Here is a 21,482-nt window from a genome sequence, read left to right as displayed (position 1 = left end):
CTTGCAAACGCCTTTTGTGTGTGTGTGTGTGTGTGTGTGTGTGTGTGTGTGTCCTTTTTAACTTGTTAACCGGGGAGTTCCCTTTTTAATTACACAACGTACAATGGGCGCATACTCTTTTACTAGGACGAGTCAGTATGTCATGCCCAGTGGACTTAATTTTATATTATTATTATTTTTATTTATACTTAATTAAAATAAATGAAATATGTATTCTTCGTTTACATATAAAGCACAAAGGAAAATACAAAATTACAAACAAATAGAAAAGAATACCAACAAAAAAATGGAAACATCGAATTAAAAAATTATAAATTTTACAAACAATTATAAAGATTACAAAAAATATATATATTTTATTTCTATACACAATAAAAAACATAAAAAGTTAACAATCACAGAACAATAAACAAAAGCACAGAAATAAAATAGAAATATTGAGTTTAAAAAATTGAAATATAGATGTAAAAATTCAAAACTCAACTTCCATGTGATGTATTTTAAAACAATTGTTGATACATAGTGCTACCTTACAATCAGAACACCAGTATGTAGATTCTTTCCTACACCTTTTTTGTAGCAAACTCGGCATTTCCTGGATTTAGTTTTTCCTATATTCCTTTTCATTTGTTCTGGAAAATGCCTTTCAACTAAGCATGATGGTTTAGATGTAGAGCTGCTTGTTGATGTCTTTGGGTGGGTTTTCACTATGTTGTTATCTACCAATTTCTCTACACACTCTATCAAAAAGTGTGATCAATCCAAAAGACCTTTATCTTTTTTGTATATAATATATGCATTGAAGCAGCACATATCAATTAATTGTAGAAAAAAAATTTTATAAATTTTTTTTACCTTATTACAGGCAGCCCTGTAGGCCACCATAACTCCATCTCCCAAATCTACGCCGCCCATATTCTTGTTATAATCCAGGACAACATTCGGTTTTTCTTGCCTTCTTCCTCTCTTTTCAATCATTGTCTTTTCGTCATTATGAATAGAACTGAGCATCAATACGTCTTTTTTATCCTTCCATTTTAAAACCATAAGTTTGTCTTTGATTCTTACTATATGTTAATTTTTTCTGTAATTTTTTTGTTTTTATTTCACTAGGTATTCTGACTCTGTTTATCCTCATTGTTCCAACAATGTCTGTATTGTTTTGACACAAGAGTTCAGCCAAATGAATTGACATATAGAAATTATCTAAGTAAATCCTATACCCTTTATTCAGTAAGTCATGTGTTAACTCCAAAACAATTCTTGTTGATTGTTTTTCTTGTGGGTAGTTTGAATCATAATTTGTGTCCTTACCTGTGTATAAAATTATATTTTGTATGTATCCAGATTGGCTTTCACTCAAAATAAACAACTTCATTCCAAATCTAGCTCTTTTTGTAGATATATATTGTTTCCAAGATAAATTTCCTTTCCATAATAAAAAAGATTTATCTACGCATATTTCTCGTTCACATACATAAAAACTTTTCTGACAAATTATTGATGATTGGATCAATTTTATATGTTTTTCTATTATATAAAGGTTGGAGATATAAAAAATATAAGTAAATGATATATAATACGAAAATACTAGGTAGGTAAGTGTAAGTACGTACCCGTCACTGCTCGCCCAGAACACGTCTACCACTCTCAATAGCGAAATTATACTGATTTCCTCTGTGTCTTAAATTCATGTGGAGACATGTATGGATGACTAATACCTTTGTTGTTCGTAAATATACATCCCGCCTGTTTCAGGGCGCAACATATATTTCAAGGATGTATTCATATGTCCTACCCGTACCTGATATTGTTTACTACGTTTGACATATTTATACGTCCCGCTCGGTTAACAGGTTAATCAAAAGGAATGTCTTCTGCCAATGCCTTTGAGGTGGAATTGTCAGACTACCTCTGGAAAAGGCAGGAGATAGCAGGAGTGGTGCCTGTTCCCCAGGGGTTAGAGGTCATGGAGTAAAAGACCTTGAGGAGGAAGGAAAAAAGGTCCCAATGCCACACTGGTCATATTGAAGAGACATTTTCATTGTATAACATTGTTTTAACTGTGCACTATTGTATAATATAACAGTTGACAGTGCTAAATACTTTTATGAAATATTTATGTTTCTATATGTTCAGAAGTGCCTGATAAAAGTAGAGGTAGTAAAAAAAGAAAAAGACCTTTTAATAAATATCAAATACTGTTATTTTGGGGATGGCCAAACCACCTCTTTGAACAGTACACATCTGTTCATTGGTTCAAGGGAGAAGGAAAAGCAAAGAGCTGGGTGCCAGTGTGTTTCAAAATGAGGCAGATTAACCATTGTCTTTTATGTTCATACATTTACTTTTACTGAGCTGTGTTTATAGTGTATATAATGGACAAATGAGTCCTAATAATGTACAACATTTAGTCTTTCTAGATGTTAAAGAGGTTGCCAGTGTATGACAAAAATAGAGTGAGAAACCAATGCATTTTGTCCACTTTTGTTAAAATTTCTAGGAAAGATTGTCTTTTGAATATTTGAGCATCATATATACATGGAGTTGGACATGGGGTTGTTGAACCATCTCAGAAATGGGCATTGGGACTTGTTCACTAGGCTGGCAGCAGGGGGCACAAGGAAGGACAGAGCTGGGAGGTGGGGATGTGTTCATATTCACATGGTGGTGATAACCACTGATGTGCCTGAATCTCTTTACTTGTGCTACAGGGTTATAGGAATATGCTGTTAAGTACTTCAGTCAAAACTTGTCTCCTTGCTGATATTTTAAATGGAACATTAAAGGAATGTAGTATTGTAATTGTAACTTTGCCAATATCTTTATCTAGAGGCCTGTTGCTATTTTTGTCACCAAGAAAGGATTACATTTTCTTCCAGATTGAGATGGTGTAGGGTATTTTTGGTTATCAAAATAGCTTTGGGACTTTGAAATGGTAAATATTCATGATGTGTGAGAAAGCATCATATATAACCGTACCATCTTAATTACATAAAAATGGAAGCTTAGCTGGGTAGATACACAGGACTTAGAAGGACATGTCAGACTATAAACTGCTTGTGATTATGGATGGCTTTGCTTGTGTTTTTCAGTTTCCTACATATGTACAAGTTAAGTTTTTAAAAAATGAATGTTACTTTAAAAGCCTAAAAAAAACCAAACAAACAGTAAATTCCACCATGTGCAACAACATAGAGGAAGTTGGAAGATGTTATGCAAAGTGGAATAAGCCAGAAACAGAATGGCAAATACTATAGGATCTACTTACATGAGGAATTGGAAATATTTAAACTCATAGAAACAGAGGATAGAATGGTTAAACCAGGGTCTGGTGACGGAGAAATGGGGAATGGTTGGTCACATGGTATAGAGTTTCAGTTATATAGGTTGAATAAATCCTACAGATCTACTGCATATCACAGTATCTATGGCAAATAACACTGTATTAAACACATAAAAGCTTGCTTAAAGAGTAGATATTACATTGTGTTCTTATCACAATAAATAAATAAACAAATAGGAGGAAACTTTTGGAAAGAGAGGTTTATTACATTCATTGTGGTCATGCTTTTATGGGTGTGTATTTATCTTCAAATTCATCAAGTTGCATACATTCAATATCTACAGCTTTTCACATGTCAATCATATGTCAACAAAGTGATTTTTTTACATAAGTGGATGGATAGATAGATAGAACTGCTTGCTAGGTATTGTTACAGGTTTTGACAAAGCTTCATTTACTTAATCTTCACAAGAATCTTATTGTAATACATAATTTATTCAAAATTGGAGCTAGAGTTTTCTGATATGGGCAAGGAAAAAATAATACATGGGAGGAAAAGAATTGGTATAACATTAAGAAATCTCTAGATGTTGTATTTCTTTCACATGGATATTCTCAATAAAATGCCAAAAGTAATATCAAGCACTCCTAAAACACACAGAAAATGATTAATAACTGTTACATTGTATATCTTAGACTTCCTGTTTACACAATATGGCTTAAACCTGTATCTCCTTGTTTGTCCCCACCAAGAAAAAGCATAAAGCATAAACTTAGCACTAATGCAAGAGACAATGATGCTGTCCTAGATGGTTTGGCTCAGTGGATAGAGCGGCAGCCTGCTAATTGACGGGTCCCAGTTTCCATTTCGGTTAAGGGTATATGCTCAGGTTTTGGACTCAATCTCCAGTAGCAGGTATGCAGGAGGCAGCTGATCAATGATTTCATCTCATCATTAATGTTTCTCTCTCTTTCTCCTCCTTTCCGCTCTGGAATCAATAAAAAATTATTAAAAAAAACAAAACAAAACAAAAAACAAGCAAAAAACCAAGAGAGATAATGATGCTGAGAGATATAGAAGATAGCAACAGAGTTGGCAGGAGAAACTAAACTATACCAAGCAAACTAGTCTAGGAAGCAACCTCCTTAATGCCCCTCCTCCTGCAGTCAGGCAGGCAGGCAGAATCTAGTCATCATTAGTGTACTGGTGTGAGAAGCTGCTTTATTTAAGTCAGACAAGACTCTCCTGCTTGCTCAGAGACAACTGGCAGGATGGGGGGGGGGGGGGTGCGGGAGGGCGGGTCACTAATAAGAGAGATCTCATTGCATGCAATACCCCAAGAAATATCAGACAGGATAAACCTTTCCTGTCACCACAGACAGCTCCATTAGGGACTTCTTTGGACCCCCATGGTACCAGATAAACAAAGCATACCAACAAACAATGTTTCCAAAACTTAAATCACCATGGGAACTCCAGCTCACAAAAGTAAAGTCATCCCATGTACTAAACCTAAGCTGGGTAAATGACTGGTAAAATAAAATACATAAAGAGAACCCAGAATCCTCTAGCATAGTAGACACAAATCTCTAAGGTACAACCACCTGTCGTACCAATAACCTAGAAAATCAAAACTTAAATGATGGAAGACATTTTACGGATGCCAATATTTAGTTGAATCAGATTGTGGAACTATCTGACAAGACAAGGATTTTAAAGCAACTCTCATAAAAATGCTTCAACAATCAAATGCATATTCTCTTGAAAGAAAATAAGTAAAGTTGTAGCAAAGTAATATCATAAGAAAGAAACAAAAGGTGATTATAAATCTCAAAAGTACAACTACAATAAACAACACTTCCTGCATGGAGTACAGTACAGGAAACAGAAGATGGAAGCAGTGACTTTGAGGAAAGAACCATAAAACTAACCCAAACTGTAAAACAGAGAAAAAAGCTGGACCAAAAAAAAAAAAAAAGAGCCAACATTTGTATCATTGAAGTCCCTGAGAGAGAAAAGAAAGAATATTTGAAATATACTGAAAGTATCTGAAAGCTGTTAATGTAAAAAAAAACCACAAAAACCCAAAACATTGAAACCTGTAAATAATTTTTGTGAGTTTTTTTGAGCTGAACCGTGGACACATGCTGGGAAGCAGAACCTCGAAGGATTGAGATAATGTTGCCTAGAATGGCTGGTTAATACATCTGTATTTATAGGTGGATTACATGAAATTCATTGGTGATAGATTAAGGAGTTGGGATAAAGCAAAGAAGTGGGAAATCCCTGGGATTGGGTGAAAAGTAAAATGATGGTCACATATTTAGGTGGGTGCAGGAACAATTAACATGATAATGAAGGAATTTGTGGTATCTGCCCTGGAGCCCACCACATTAGGTTGTGCCCCAGGGGCTCCAGAAAAAGAGAATTTACAAGTTACCCAGATATTTCAAGGGCATGTTATCATAGATGCAAAAGACAGATAGGCTCAGTCAAGGTAAAGGTTGACCTTGTCAGTGTAGATACAGGCCTAGGATATAACTGTCCACCACAACTGCATTTAGTTAAAGTTTAATTTCAGACCATCTTTTGTGGTTCCTTTAGGTCTCTGAGTTTGCAAGAATGCCATGCAGGCCTCCCCTGAGCTGATCAGGTCAGCATGTGGCCCCTTTTGTCCACAAAGCATAATGATTGAAAAATTTCCAAATTTTGCAAAAGTTGCAAACTCATTGATAGAAAGAGCTGAGTGAACACCAAAATGAAAAGAAATCCACTTCAAGACTCATCATCAGCAAACTTTTGAAAGTCAAAGATAAAAAAATAATAATGCAGGGGAGGGAGGAGACAACTGGAGGGGGGATACCTATAATTCATTCAACAAAAAGAATAATTAAAAAAAAAAATCAAGGAAAAGTCAACCCAGTTCTAGGTAAAGAAAAGTTAATATGGATGCTTGCCATATATATTTTGATACTATGTATTTGTAATTAATTATTTGGAACAAAAATTATTGTTTGAAAATATCTGTAACTATGTTTTCCTTTTTTCTCTTATCCTATTACAATAAATGAGAGGGGAAAGTTAAAACGTTTTTTTTTAATTTTTTATTTTCACATGATTACCTTTGCTCAATGTGCATTTCTGTCTCTTTCTACTTTTTATTATTCTGTGAAACTGTTAAATCTAGCTGAGGACTTGACGGTATTTCAAAGTTAATCAAAACAAGAAATCAAAGAAAATGTTTATTGTAATGAATACAAATACCTTCAAGTTTACAATATGTTTCAGAAACACAGTAAGTTTAAGTAGATTATAATATACCAGAGGCCCTGATGCAGGAATATTTGTGGACTTGGGAGAGGGAGTCCCTCAGCCTGGCCTGTGTCCTCTTGCAGACCAGGAGCCCTTAGGGGATGTCTGACTGACCTTTGAGAGGTGACTGGTGAGATGATCAGGGTATGGCACCGGCCACTGAGCGCTCGAGCACCCCGCACACACACACCAATTACCCCTCTACCACTGCTGATCACTGCCTCCTCCTGATTGCCTTCCCCTCTCTCTGCCCTCTGGCACCCACCTTGACTGGCCTGGAACCACCTCTGGCTCACCAGCCCCACCCCCTGCTGACTGGTCATTCCACCATTTGGTCGATTTGCATATTTGCTTTTATTATATACCGTGGGATGCTTTATAGTTATAATGCTCATTTAAAGTTACAGATATTTTCTCAGTTACTGAACGTAGGAAGTGGTCCTCTGTGATCCCTTTTCAGCATAGTCAACTTTTAATGGAACTGGTTACTGAAGCTCCCCAGGGCAAACTGAATGTAGGGAGGAAGAGGATTAAGAACAAAGAATTCTTGCCGAAACCGGTTTGGCTCAGTGGATAGAGCGTCAGCCTGCGGACTGAAGGGTCCCGGGTTCGATTCCGGTCAAGGGCATGTACCTTGGTTGCGGGCACATCCCCAGTAGGGGGGGTGTGCAAGAGGCAGCTGAGCAAGGATTCTCTCTCATCGATGTTTCTAACTATCTATCCCTCTCTCTTCCTCTCTGTAAAAAATCAATAAAATATGTTTTAAAAAAAAAAAAAAAAAAAAAAAAGAACAAAGAATTCTAAACTTGAGCCAGCATCATGGTGGAAAGGCCTCAGCACCCCCCTCCCCTCTTTTTTTTTTTTTTTTTTTTTTTTAATAACTCAATAGGAGGCAATAAAACCTAGGTGACATATGAGGAAACTATTAAACCAATGAGGAACAGGGAATGGGAGGAGGGGATAAACAGGCTGGGATTGCTACTCTTTGTGTGCCTGTACAACAGGACACTGGTCTTGAGCATGTATTAAAAAGTGCCTTTTGCTGGTCCGTTATTTGAATTTAGACAGGTGAGCCTTTCTCACACTGAACCATCCTAGCAACACTCTGAAACAGGAGTCATAATGTCACCAGAAGAAGCATGATTAACTTTGACATGATACTAGGATTTTGAGCCTTACCTTAGTTAAGCCCAGCTTAAATCTTTTTCTTTTTTTTAAAATATATTTTATTGATTTTTTTACAGAGAAGAAGGGAGAGAGATAAAGAGTTAGGAACATTGATGCCAGAGAAATAGCTGCCTCCTGCACACCCCCTACTGGGGATGTGCCCACAACCAAGGTACATACCCTTGGCCAGAATTGAACCTGGGACCCTTCAGTCCTAGGCCAAGGCTCTATCCACTGAGCCAAACTGGTTGGGGAAGCCCAGCCTAAATCTTAAGTTTAATGTTTAACTAGCCTGAATAATTTTGGATAATGAATTCAACTTCTTTTCACATTTTTTTACTTGCAATGAGAGAGAAATATTTATTCTGTTGGTAAAAATATGGCATAATTAAATTCTTACAAATGTGTGCTGAACACAGGTATCTGAAATTAATTGATAATTAATAAAAAAGTGAGTCAACCTAGTCTCAGAAAGGCAACCTAATTTTCTCAATCTTCAGGATACAAAATAACATAACTGGTACTAATATAAAGTTATAGTGTCCTTTAGCTCTATTTCAACTCTAAGGAAAATGGGAATTATTATTTATTTTCAAACAAATAATTTAATAAAGCCCCTTTGAAAACAGGAATTGAGCAACTAAGCCATCGTTGAATCACAAAAACTTGCTGAATTCCTTAGAGAGGGAAGTTTGTTTAACAAATGTTGGATCAATTAATTTATATGAAAATATATTAATAAATTGCTATTTTGGGTTAGTGCATTCAGTTCTACTCTTTCATTGAGAATCAATGGCAAGAAACAAATACTTGCCTCTTTATTATGAATTATGTGAAATTGAGTACAATAAAAAGTAGTAACAAATTCACACTCAATAAAATTAGAATGCAATTCTATGACATAGAAAATCTTTACATAGCATTTAATTAATCATGAGTGCAAATTAAAGTATTGGCTTTTATAATCTTTCTTACTGGTTTCCTTACAGTATCATTATCATTGTTTCTTACAAGAACTTTCAAAATTCATTGCAACTATGTATAATTTCTCTCTTCAAACTGCATTCATGAAGTACAGCATTTAAATTGGTAGTACAGGCATCATTTTTCATGGTCGCTTTAGGATTAAATCTCTCTACATGGTGCCTTAAGAAATATTGCCAACTTGGCTTCAAGGTGATAGGGTAGACACTGGGAGATGAGAATTCTGCAGGAATGGGTGAAAAATAGGAAAAGGCAAAGATTTCCAGCTGATAGTATAATAGGGCTCTCTGAAACAGATAAAGAGATCCTGCCAAGTCTAATGTGTAAAAATAATGAAATATTTATATGCAGGATAGTATAAGGATTAATCCTAGAACCTGAATATATTTATAATGCAAGAGAGATGCATCAGACATGTAGGGCCAACCAAACTAATTCCTTATGGGAATATCATGTTAGATCATTTCTAGAAGACAAGAGAGAATCACAAAGTCCAATTCTCCCATTTGTATCCATTAATGCCTAGAAGAGTGACATGGAGCAATTTAATAAAAGTTCAGAAACCAATCCCAAGGATGTTACTAAGAAAGTATGTCATGGATTAACCTTTACTAGTACCCTACATTTCTCCTTAAGTCATTTTTTATATTTAGTTTAGAGTGAATATGTGGTTTGCTGTCATAGATTCAGCAAATTTCATAGGAAATTTTTGTATTTTGAAAAATGAACAAGATATTAATGCATAATACACAAAACCATAAACATTGATAAGTAGTCTCCTCTTTTTGGTACCATGAATGAGCAGATCAGGCCCAATTCAACCGAGTCTATTCTTCTGAAGTGTTCTTCCTTTGCCTTTTCTGTAATCATTGTTTTGTGTTAGATTTATAATTACACAGAAGGACTTAGAAATTGATGGCTTATAAAGCCATTTTATAAAACACAATGCATTCTAGTAAAGTTTGCAAACCCCTTGTACTTGGCAAATGGATAAAGGTATTTTTCATCAGATTCATTTATCTTTGTTTCCAATTGAATTATACTCAGGTGTTTGTTCGTTGGTTGGTTTTCCCCCCAATACAAACAAGCAAAACGCTGAAAAGACTGAAAAATTGACAGATAGCTTTGGATCCACAAAAGGGGCGTGGACTCAGGGCAAAGCCTTGCCCCCAAGATTGGAGAAAAAGGTAAACACTAGAAATGATGTCTTATCAGAACAGACTCACAGCTGAAATTCTCAAAGGTGCCTGGATAGAAAATCATAAACTGGAACTGATGAATTGATGAAGGCTGAGTGCAGACAAGACTGAACATTAAAAACTTCAGGAGTCCCAGCTTTGGGTGGATACCCACATGATGTGATATTTACCTGCAGGCGCTCCCACAGCGTCCTATAGCTAAAGTCAGAAAAAAAAATCCCCTTACTCTACCAACAGGAAAGGGTGAGGGAGCAGTTGATTTTTAAATATCCCAGAGCCATGATGGGCAAACTGTGGCTCTTGAGCCACATATAACTCTTTGGCCCCTTGAGTGTGGCTCTTCCCATAAAACACCATGGTCTGGGTGAGTCTATTTTGAAGAAGTGGCGTTAGAAGAAGTTTAACTTTTAAAATTTTGGCTCTCAAAAGAAATTTCAATCGTTGTACTGTTGATATTTGGCTCTGTTGACTAATGAGTTTGCCGACCACTGCCCCAGAGCATTCTGTTCTTAACAAGGCCTACTTCAGGGGAAGCTATTTAAAGAGCCTGAAAGGGCAGAACCTAAGAGACCTGGGAAAGGAAAATACCAAGCTCCTGCAGACTCTAGCCTTCCATGAGCGAGAAGGGAAATCCCTAAATCAAGCCACACTAGCCGTCCTTTACAACCTAAAGGAGGTGAGGAAGGAGGACAGGAAGGGAGGAAAGAAGGAAGGAAGGGAGGAAGGAAGAGAAGAAGAAAGGGAGGAAGGAAGGGAGAAGAGAGGGAGGGAGTGAGGGAGGGAGAAAACACTTATGTAGTTCTCATTCCAGAGGCATGGGCTCACTAAAAAACTGATATTTAATCACAGGACTAACTATTCAAAACTTCCCTTCTCCTAATGAAACCAAAATGCGGGTGTTTGTCAGAATTTGTTGTCTCAGGGAATGGGAAAATGGTTGTGGACAAAAAAAGTTGTGGACAAAAATGGTTAGCCAAACCAAAGTTTATTGAGGGAAGCCAGTCCTGGCAAAGGAGCAGCTGGGGTTCCAGGCACAGCCCAGTGCCCAGAGCTTCCTTTCCATGTGACAGCAGGTGTTAAAGTCTGTCTGTGCACATGTAGAACCCCATAGGCCACGTGGGCTCAGAGTCGCAGTCTCCTACCATGAAGCCAAGAAACTAACGTGCCCTGGAGAGAGAGAATGAGAGTTAGCTTCCACTTTTTAATTTAGGGGCTGGATATAGCCTTGTTAGTTTCTGATTGTTCTTTTTAAAGAATTCTCTTAGTAATATCCTTGGGATTGGTTTATACATGGTGCTGCCTTGTGATTGGTTTTCTGTATGTTGTCTGTCTTAGCAATATCCATACTTTTAAAGCTCATGTCTCTTGTGTGTGTCTTTGTTCTTTCCCCTGCCCAGTTGAGTTGTCTTAGTAACTCCACTTAGTTGGATTCCTGGTTTTACTTTCTGCCTCCCAACCCATGTCTCTGTCTCCTCACTGACACCTCACTACCACATTACTGACAACCTGTTTGCAGCAACTTCCCCCCTGAAAAATTATCTCCAGCTATCAAACAAAAAAACAAAACAAAAACAACAACAACAAAAAAAACCACCACAGTATACCAAAGGCAAAACAAGAACTACAAAACAATTTAAAGAGATAGAGCAACAGATCCACACATGTCTATGATGTTGGGATTATTAGATCGGGAATTTAAGACACCTATGATGAATATGCAATAGGCTCTAATGGATAAAGTAGACAGCATGCAAGAACAGATGGACAATGTAGCAGAGAGATGAAAACCCTAGGAAAGAACAAAAAAGCAATGCTAGAGCTAAAAAAAGAAAATAAAAGAAAGGAAAGGAAAAGAAGAGAAAAGAAAAGAAAAGAAAACTACAGCACTCTTAACAGGAATGAGAAATGCCTTTGAAGGACTTTGTAGTAGACTGGATACAGATGAGATAAAAACTTTTGTGCTAGCTAGAGCACATGTCAATAAAATCCACATAAACTAAAAAAGCAAAGAAAACAAAGACTGAAAAATATAAACTGAGCATATGTTAAACAACAAAATAAAACAAAATAAAACAAAAAAAAAACTACAAAAGGTAAATCATATGTACAGTGGAAATTCCAAAAGAAAGAAACAAAAATATTTGAAACAATAATGACAGACTATTTCCCCCAAATTGTCACACACCAAGCCATAGATCCAAGAAATTCAAAGAACACAGACTACACTTAGGCATATCAATCTCAAACTACAGAAAATGAAAGATAAATAATCCTGAAAAAAGCTGGGAACTGAGTGAGGCGGGATGTCCTTAACTATAAAAGAGCCACCATGAGAATTACATCTGACTTCTCAGAAACTATGCAAGCACAAATATAGTAGAGTGAAATATTTGAAATATTGAGGATAAAAAGAAAAAAAAGCCTGACCTAGAATTCTGTGCCCTATGAAATTATCTTCAAAAGTGAAGGAGAGCCCTAGCTGATTTGGCTTAATGGAAGAGCATTAACCTGTGGACTGAAGGGTCCCAGGTTTGATTCTGGTCAAGGGCACATGCCCAGGTTGCAGGCCCCATCCCCAGTAGGGGGTGTGCAAGAGCAACCGATCAATGATTCTCTCTCATCATTGTTGTTTCTATTTCTCTCTCCTCTCCTCCTCTCTGAAATCAATAAAAATCTATTTTAAAACAAGAAAGGAGAAATACAGACTTCCTCATACAAAAATGAATTCAGGGAATATGTTATCAGTACACCATATGGAAGAAAAGAAAGACAGTCCCTTAGAGGGAAAATAAACAATATAGAATACACACTTGAACCCTACATTAAAAAATATTTTAAAACATCAAAGAAGAGATAAATGAAGGTAAAAAGGAAAGCTATTATTTCTCTCATTCCTAATTGATTTAACATAAAAGAGTTTGTTAAACTAATTTTAGCAATAACGTATTTGAATATACATTCCCACATCTATCTACGTATCTATATATGTATATATCTATATCTATATCATTTATATCTATATCTATATCTATATCTATATCTATATCTATATCTATCTATATCTGTATCTATCTATATCTACATCTATATCTATGGATAAGCAACCATCGAATCCCAAACAACGGAACAGAGGACCAAACAGGCTGTGCGAAGCTACCAGGCTGGCAGGGGGTTAGTGAAAGGCAACCATACAACCGAGCATCAGGCGGAGTGGGAAGACCAGGCCAGAGGGGGTTTAGTGAGGGGTGAAAGAATGACTGAGCAGCAGGATGCATGGGTATACCAGGCCTATGGGGGAGGGGGGGCAGTGGGGACAACCACATTGGCATGGGGGGCAGTTGGGTGTGACCAGGCCAGCAGAGGGGGCAATTAGGTGTGATCAGGCAGGTAGGCAGGTGAGCAGTTAGGATCCAGTAGTCCAAGATTGTGAGAGGGATATCAGACTGCTGGTTTAGGCCCAATCCTAAACTGGCAGTCATATATTCCCTAAAGGGTCCTGGATTGGAGAGGGTGCAGGTTGGGCTGAGGAGAAACACCCCCTGCCCCCATGCACAAATTTTGTGCACCGGGCCTCTAGTATAATTATATGCAAGTAATGTATGTATATGTAAAACAAATGATAAATAATACAAGGAGTGGGAGGAAAGAATTAAGATTATCTTGTATTCATATTATCCTTGAAGTGGTAGACTCTTATCTGAAAGTGGACTTGAATTACCTGTAAATATGTAAACAAGCATTGTAAACTCCAGGTTAACCACTAATAAATAAATAAATAAATAAATAAATAAATAAGAAGTATAACTGATTAACTGATAGCTAAACATAGAGAGAAAATAGAATTATAAAATGCTCATTAAAACCAGATAAAGCAGTAAAATTATGGAAGACAAAAATAGGAATGAAAATAAAGGTAACAAAAAGAAAACAATAATGAAAATGGTTGGATATTAATTGAATCCTATCTAATAAAAGGGTAATATGAAAATTGACTGTCATTACATAAGATAGCCACCCCCATGTGGACACAAGATGACACAAGATGGATGGCAGGGGAGAGCAGTTGTGGGAGATCAGGCCAGCAGGGGAGGGCCGTTGGGGGGCGGGGTGGGGGTGGGGGGGACACAGGCCTGCAGCAGAGGGCAATTAGGGAAGGCCAGGCCAGCAGGGGAGAGCAGTTATGGATGACCAGGCCTGCAGGGGTGGGCAGTTAGGGGCAACCAGGCTGGTAAGAAAGGACAGTTAGGGGTAAACTCAAAATGAAAAAATAAAAACGTCACACAATTAAATATTGGGACTCAGTGTGGTCACTGAATAGATCCTACTCTTCTCCCACCTCATTATGCTTCCTCTACCATCATGTCTGACAAACTCAGCATGGCTGAGATTGAGAAATTTGATAAGTCACATTTAAAGAAGAGAATGCAAGCAAAAAAGCCACTGCTTTCAAAAGACACAATTAAACAGGAGGAGCAAATATGCCACCAATGTGCACTGTGCTGCACAGTCATTGCCTTCTTATTTTACTTCTCTTAGCCGTTTACCCGTGTAAGTGCAATGAGGTTGGATTAGTTTAAATGACCGTGCTGCCTCTTTTCACATCAGAGAACTACTTCAGAGGAAAATCACCCGACCTCTCTCACCCGCCTGTCTGGCTGGCAGGGAAGGAAAAGTTTGCTTTATGGTGAAGGAGGAAGCATGGTGGGATGACAGTGAAATCTAGAGTAATAGCCAAGTTTCTCCAAGGTATTCTGCAGGCTTTAAAATGCAGTTTAATCAGCCTGGCAGGTGTGGCTCAGTGGTTGAGCATCAACCTAGGAACCATGAGGTCAGGGTTCAATTCCCCATGGGGGAACATGCCTGTGTTCCCCAGTGGGAGGCATGCAGAAGGCAGCCTATTGATTCTCTCTCATCATTGATGTTCCTATTTCTCTCTTCCTCTCCCTTCCTCTCTGAAATCAATAAAAATATATTTAAAAAAAATGCAATTTAATGAGAGTGCCATTTTTTTTCTTAAAATTATTTTACTTATTGGAATGTGCAATTTTTTAATATGAAAATAGAACATTTTAAAACCTGGGAAAAAAAAATTGAGCCCAAGTCTTGAATAAACACTTCACCAACATGTATGGCCTAGCCTACCTAATAAAAGAGTAAAATGCAAATTAACCATCACTCCGCTACACTCCACCAGCCACACCCACAGCCACGTCCACCAGCCAATCATAGTGAGTATGCAAATTAACTCCAACCAAGATGGCTGTGGCCACAGAGAGCAGGAGAGAGGCTTGGGTTTCCTGGCAAGAGAGGAAGCCAAGCTTCTGCAGCCCTGGCCACCCTAGGCCTCCACTCCAGGCTACAAAGTTTCAATTATAAAAGGTAAACAAATCCAAACAGAAATGGCAGGAGCCTCGGAGCAAGCAGGGAGCTTGGCTATGCTTCTAGTCTATAAAGTTTAAATTGTATAAAATAAATAAATTCCAGATACCAGGGCCTCCACTTGGGTCATCAGGCTGCATGGCTGGCCTGCAAACCACCACAGGCCCCTCACCCAGGCCTCTAATATGATTATAAGGATGAGTGCATGTCATTATAAATTTATCTAAACCTGTAGAATGTACAACATCAAGACTTAACCTTGAGATAAACTTTGGTGTTTGGGTGATTTGATGTTTCAAAGCAAGTTCTTCCTTTGTAAAAAACGTTCCATTCTGGTGAGTGATGTTGATAATGGGGGAGGATATACATATGTGGGCACAAAAAATATATGGAATTTTTCTGTATCTATCTCTCGAGTTTATCATGATCCTAGTTCTGCTCTAAAAAGTAAAGTTTCAAAATATATATTGGGTTAAAAAATAAGACAAAGTTCTTTATATCAGAACTTTTTCTAATATGAATATGGATTATAAATATCCCCAAAATAGAATAATGTGTAGTATATTTCAAAATTGTTTCGTCACCTGTCTCATTTTATTTAATATATTTAATTGATTTTGTACAGAGAGGAAGGGAGAGAGATAGAGAGTTAGAAACCTCGATGAGAGAGAGTCATAGATCAGCTGCCTCTTGCACACTCCCTACTGGGGATATGCCCGCAACCAAGGTACATGCCTTTGACCAGAATCGAACCCGGGACCCTTCAGTCCCCAAGCCGGTCTATCCATTGAGCCAAACCAGTCCTGGCCACCTGTCTCATTTAAAAAAATATGTATTTTTTTATTATTTTTTTACAGAGAGGAAGGGAGAGGGATAGAGAACTAGAAACATTGATGAGAGAGAAACATCGACCAGCTGCCTCCTGCTCACCCCTATCAGGGATGTGCCTGCAACCAATGTACATGCCCTTGACCAGAATCGAACCTGGGACCTTTCAGTCTGCAGACCAATGCTCTACCACTGAGCCAAACCGGTTTCGGCCTATCTCATTTTTTTAACTGAATTTCTTCTGGGAGTAGTGGTTATTGACACTGTTTGAGTAATTTTATTCCATTCCACCGTAAAACAGTATGTATAAGGTATAATCTAGAAGAGACATCTTTCCCCTATGATTATAGTGTGCCAGGTAAAGGCTTAAAGATGATCACTTAAAACTACTAGTCTGTGGAATATGCACATACAGAAGATAGTAGTAAATAAGACACTTCTGATTGGAGACAATAATTTTTAAGGTGATGTCAGTGGAGAAAGTCAGGATTTTACTAGGCAGTTTCATCAAGTATATAGCACCCCTGTGTTGAATTTTTGCAGGGACTTCAAAGACCACAGTGGATCAAAGGAAACAATATGTTTCCTAATGAGATATTTGCATTGATAAAAAACTCAGGGTTCAATTAACACTAAGGCAAGCTCTGATGTTTAAAACAGACTTGTCTGGCTTGTCAAACACTGAGGTGAATTTTCACAACAAGCTACTATTAGTGATTGCTGCCTGTCCTATAATCTAGATTAGTTAAAATTTAAAACAAACAAAAATATCTCTCCCAGCTATTTGGAGAGAAGATTAGAAAGAAATAATGCAGAATATCCTCCCTGCTTTAAACATGAGAAAATTAAAAAATGAAATATAAAAGCAAAAAGGTAAAAGTTAAACTCACTATAAAAGAAATAAAAATCCTTCTGTGTCTGAAGAAAAGAAAGGGTTTCAGGTGAGAAACATAAATTCACAAGCTGATAGCATGCGAGTCTAGGAAAGTCTGTGGCACAGGATGGGGGGAGGGAGGGAGACTGAAGACCATATGTCCAAATAAGGGAGTTGAAACTAAAAGGCCTAACCAGCCCAGGCCCCAAAACAGTTTTCACAGGGAAACACAGACTAGAAAAATACGTTATTTGCACTGAGATGGTTACCTCTGCCTGATATCTTGAGAAGATACAAAAGTATCATTTTGTGAGTATAGATTAGAGTTAAATTTTATATCACTTGCATTGTATGGAAATCTCCCCACAACATTCTTGTACACACAGAACTTCAAGACCACTTAGAAAAAAAGCACTATTAAAAACAAAACAAAATAATCATTAGCAAAACTTCCATATATTGAGAGTAATGAGCCTCTTTTCCACCTTTTAACATCACCACACAGGCACCCACATGCACACACACACACACACACACACACACACACACACCATCTCTATGGGTCTCACAATGAAATTAACCAGGAAATCACCATAATATAGAAAATAATAAACCCCAATAGACTAGATGGTTAGCACTCTAAAATGTGAATTCATAGGACAATTTGAGAACACACAAATAATCTGCCTAATAAAAGAGAAACATGCTAATTGACCTTACCTTCATGACCCCCACCAGGAGTGAATATGCAAACTAACCCAACAAAGATGGTAGGTTAATTTGCATACACAGGCACCAAGTGTCCAGGGACGGGGAGGGACCCTTGTGACGTTGCCATGGCTATGACACAGGCATTCTGCACCACCCCAGCTCCTCCTGGCCTATAGAGGCGGTGCAATCAACACGATATATATCATGTTGATTGCAAAATTGTCTGCAATTGATTCCTTCCCAGGATGAGTGCCTTTATGGTAAAACTGTGAATCTCCACTCATCTAAGATTTGGACCCTATCTCCCTACTGTTTTAGTGCACATTAGACTACTGGCTTGCTGTGGCATATAGAAGATGATGATATAAAGGATGTGCCCATTCTGAGCCATGACTTCAAGAGGTTTTGTATGTTTCTTCTCAGGATCTTGAGATTTTCATACTGACATATGGAAAGGCCTGGACTAGCTTGTCTGATAATGAGAAACCACATGAGGCAGAGACAAATCATTCAACCTGAGGCCACCCAGACTCGCCAGGCAGCTCTATGATCATCTGATTTCACATGCGCAGCAGAAAGAAACAAAAAATCAATTATCTGAGCTCAGCCTGAATTTCCAACTGACAGAATTATAAGCTATATACATGGTTGTTATCTTAAGCTATTGATTTGGGGATATGCAAGAACAGATGGACAATTTGTATTTTGTTTTACAGCAAAAATTGGCATATAAGCGAAGTTTAAATGCAAAGGGTAGAACTATTAATAAATAGATTAAAACTCTAAACTAGAGAACCAGATGCGTGTTGAGGATCAGAGAATAAAGAAGATGTTTTGGCTTTAGAGGCTTTGGACCAGACTATCCAATGAATAAATTTTAACTTATAGGTGCATACTTTGGTTTTAAAAGCCGTCAGAATTCTGGTTCTTTATGCCAGAGTGGAACTTTCTCAAAATTGAAATGAAATCTGCTAGGAAAAACGGCATAGCAATCTGATTGAACCAGTGCTTGGATAGAGCAACTCAGGATAATGGTTCAGTTCTTAGAGAGAAAGCCAAGAAACACAGATGGCTTTAAGGCTAATGCATTTTGCTTCTGGTGGTCAGGCATCATACACACAAATTAGCACTCTTTAGCAAGTGGTTACTAGTGTCACTGAGAGCCATATGCAGGTGATAAAAGTATACCAGCTAAATTATAACTCTTTTTCTTCTTTCAAATAAAAATACTTGGGAGAAAATTATTCGCATAAGGGTGGAGATCTTTGCAGAGGTTACTCTTTAAAATTGTTCTTTGCAGAATTAAATACAATAGACAAGATATGAAGCAACCAAAGTACCCACTGATAGATAAGTGGTTAAAGATGTGCTACACATATACAATGGGATATTACATAGCCATAAAAAGAATGAAATCCTTACCACTTGTGATAACATGGATGGCCTTAGAGAATATTATGTTAAGTGAAATTTGTCAGACAAAGACAAATACTATATAACTTCACTTATATGTGGAATGTAAAGAACAAAAAATAAACAAACAAAATATAAATAGACTTATAGATATAGTGCCCAGTGGAAAGAAAAAATTCAATAATAGTGATCAACTATATCAAGACTGAGAAAAATTAAAAGACCTAAATTATCATCATTAGACATGAGACCCAGCATATCACTACATCTTCTGTAGTCATTTATAGGATAATAAATGAATAATATAAATAATCTAACATTCATATACTTGATTAATTAGAAAAATATAAATTACTCTAAACTACAAACTATTAAAACTCAACCAATATGAAATAGTCTGAATATCCATATAACTATTAACATTTTTAAATTTCTACTTAAAAGTTTTCAACATAAGAAATTCCTTGCTCAGTTAGCTTATTGAAGTGTGCTACCAAACATTTAAATAATAATTAACATCAATTCTACATAATATCTTCCAGAAAATAGAACCCTTCCATGCCCACTTTATGATGCCAGTGCTAACTTGATTAAAAACAAACAAATAAATAAAAACAAAATGACAAGGATATTACAAAAATAGAGCAGGTAATTCTCTCATGAATACAGTATAAAGCTATTTAACAAAACAATACAGCAATGTTTGAAAAGAATTGCAATTGTAACTCAGATTTATTCCAAATGTACAAGGCCAGTTCAACATTCCAAAGTCAATGAAAATAATCTACAATATCTCAGACTGAAATAAAAAATGTATAGTCAATTGAATCAGAAAATTATTTTTGTAATAATTCAATATCATCCAGCATATAAAGCCTGAGAAACTAAGATTAGAAGGGAACTTCTTCACCTTGAAAAAAATCTATAAAACATCTGCAGGTCCTTTGTACTTAATGACCAATGCATTTCCCCTAAGAGTGGGGAAGAGGACAGGATGACCATTTGTACTATTATTATTCAACTTAACCCTGGAAATTCTTACCATTGCAACAAAGCAATGAAAAAGAAAAAAAATCATATAAATTTGAAATAACAAAATATGACCAACTGTCTGTATTTGCAGATGTCATGATGGGCAATGTGGAAAGTAGAATAAAGTTATAAATTAAAGCCTTTAAAATAATAAGTCCTGAAATTTTGCAGGCTATACACTCAGTGCACTTAAACCAATTACATTTCTATTATGAACAATGAATATGTGAAACTCAAAATTACAAACCATTTACAATCACTTCAACAAAACTGAAAAGAAATCTAAGAAAACTTAATAAATGGAAAGACATTTCATGTTCATGAATTGGAAGACTCACTAGCAAAGATGTCAATAATTTCCTTATTTAAATGTTTCCTGATGTTTTGTTTTTGTTTTTGTTTTTTCCTTTTCCCTTATCTAAGAATATGTTCTTATTGATTTCACAGAGAGTGAAAAAGAGAAAGGAAGAAAGGAAACATCAATCGGTTGCTGTCCATATGCCCTCGACCAGGTATCAAAGCCACAACCTAGGTATGTGCCCTGACTGAACCTTCAACCTTTTGGGATATGGGATGATGATCCACCCAGGGCTGTTTCATGAAATGCTAATGAAAATCTCCATAAGAGTTTTGTAGTCAGCATGAGTTTTTAATGTTTATCTTTTTTATTTTTTTGCACACAGAAGATTTCTGAATCAGAACCAATTTTTTATTATTTACCTCACAGCAAATAATGAGCATGTTATGGCCCTGTATCTTAGTTCTTACATTTACACCAACATGATGAGAATTGGATCAAATATCATTTACATACAAAGCCTGTCTTATAGGCAAGAAATAGAGAAATACATTTTCTGTACTAATATACAGGAAAAAAAATAGACAGTTGATACACCTTTACCCATCATAGTATGTCTTCTGGGAAATTTCTACTTTAATTCTTTGGAATGTAAATAATACTCTCCAGGGAAAACATAAGACTATTGCTTTAAACTATATAGTTCAAGATGAATTATTTCCCAAGCATAAAAATATACTTCTGTAGTTAGATAAATCTCTGTGGAGTTTTTCAATATCTACAAAGTAATAAATTAAATTCTATGGCTTGCCCCCTTTTTTTTTATTCTCACCCAAGGATGGGGATATATATATATATATATATATATATATATATATATATATATTAGAAAGAGAGAATGGGAGGAGAGAGAGAATGATAAAAAGAGAGAGAGAGAGAGAGAGAGAGAGAGAGAGAGAGAGAGAGAGAGACATTGATTGGTTGGCTCCTGTATGCCC

General features: G+C 36.7%; 1 long non-coding RNA gene across 1 annotated transcript; it reads left to right on the top strand.

Moving 5' to 3' along the window:
* Window positions 1–2,766: 2,766 nt before the first annotated feature.
* Window positions 2,767–21,204, top strand: LOC118716763. The gene is made up of 3 exons (XR_004987239.1): window positions 2,767–2,851; window positions 20,094–20,100; window positions 21,194–21,204. It is a non-coding gene; the product is annotated as an uncharacterized LOC118716763 (long non-coding RNA).
* Window positions 21,205–21,482: the final 278 nt, after the last annotated feature.

The sequence above is a fragment of the Pipistrellus kuhlii genome, unplaced genomic scaffold, assembly GCF_014108245.1.
Source record: "Pipistrellus kuhlii isolate mPipKuh1 unplaced genomic scaffold, mPipKuh1.p scaffold_m20_p_12, whole genome shotgun sequence".
Lineage (NCBI taxonomy): Eukaryota > Metazoa > Chordata > Mammalia > Chiroptera > Vespertilionidae > Pipistrellus > Pipistrellus kuhlii.
Note: the sequence above shows the minus strand (reverse complement) of the source record. Positions and strands in the feature narration are given on the sequence as shown.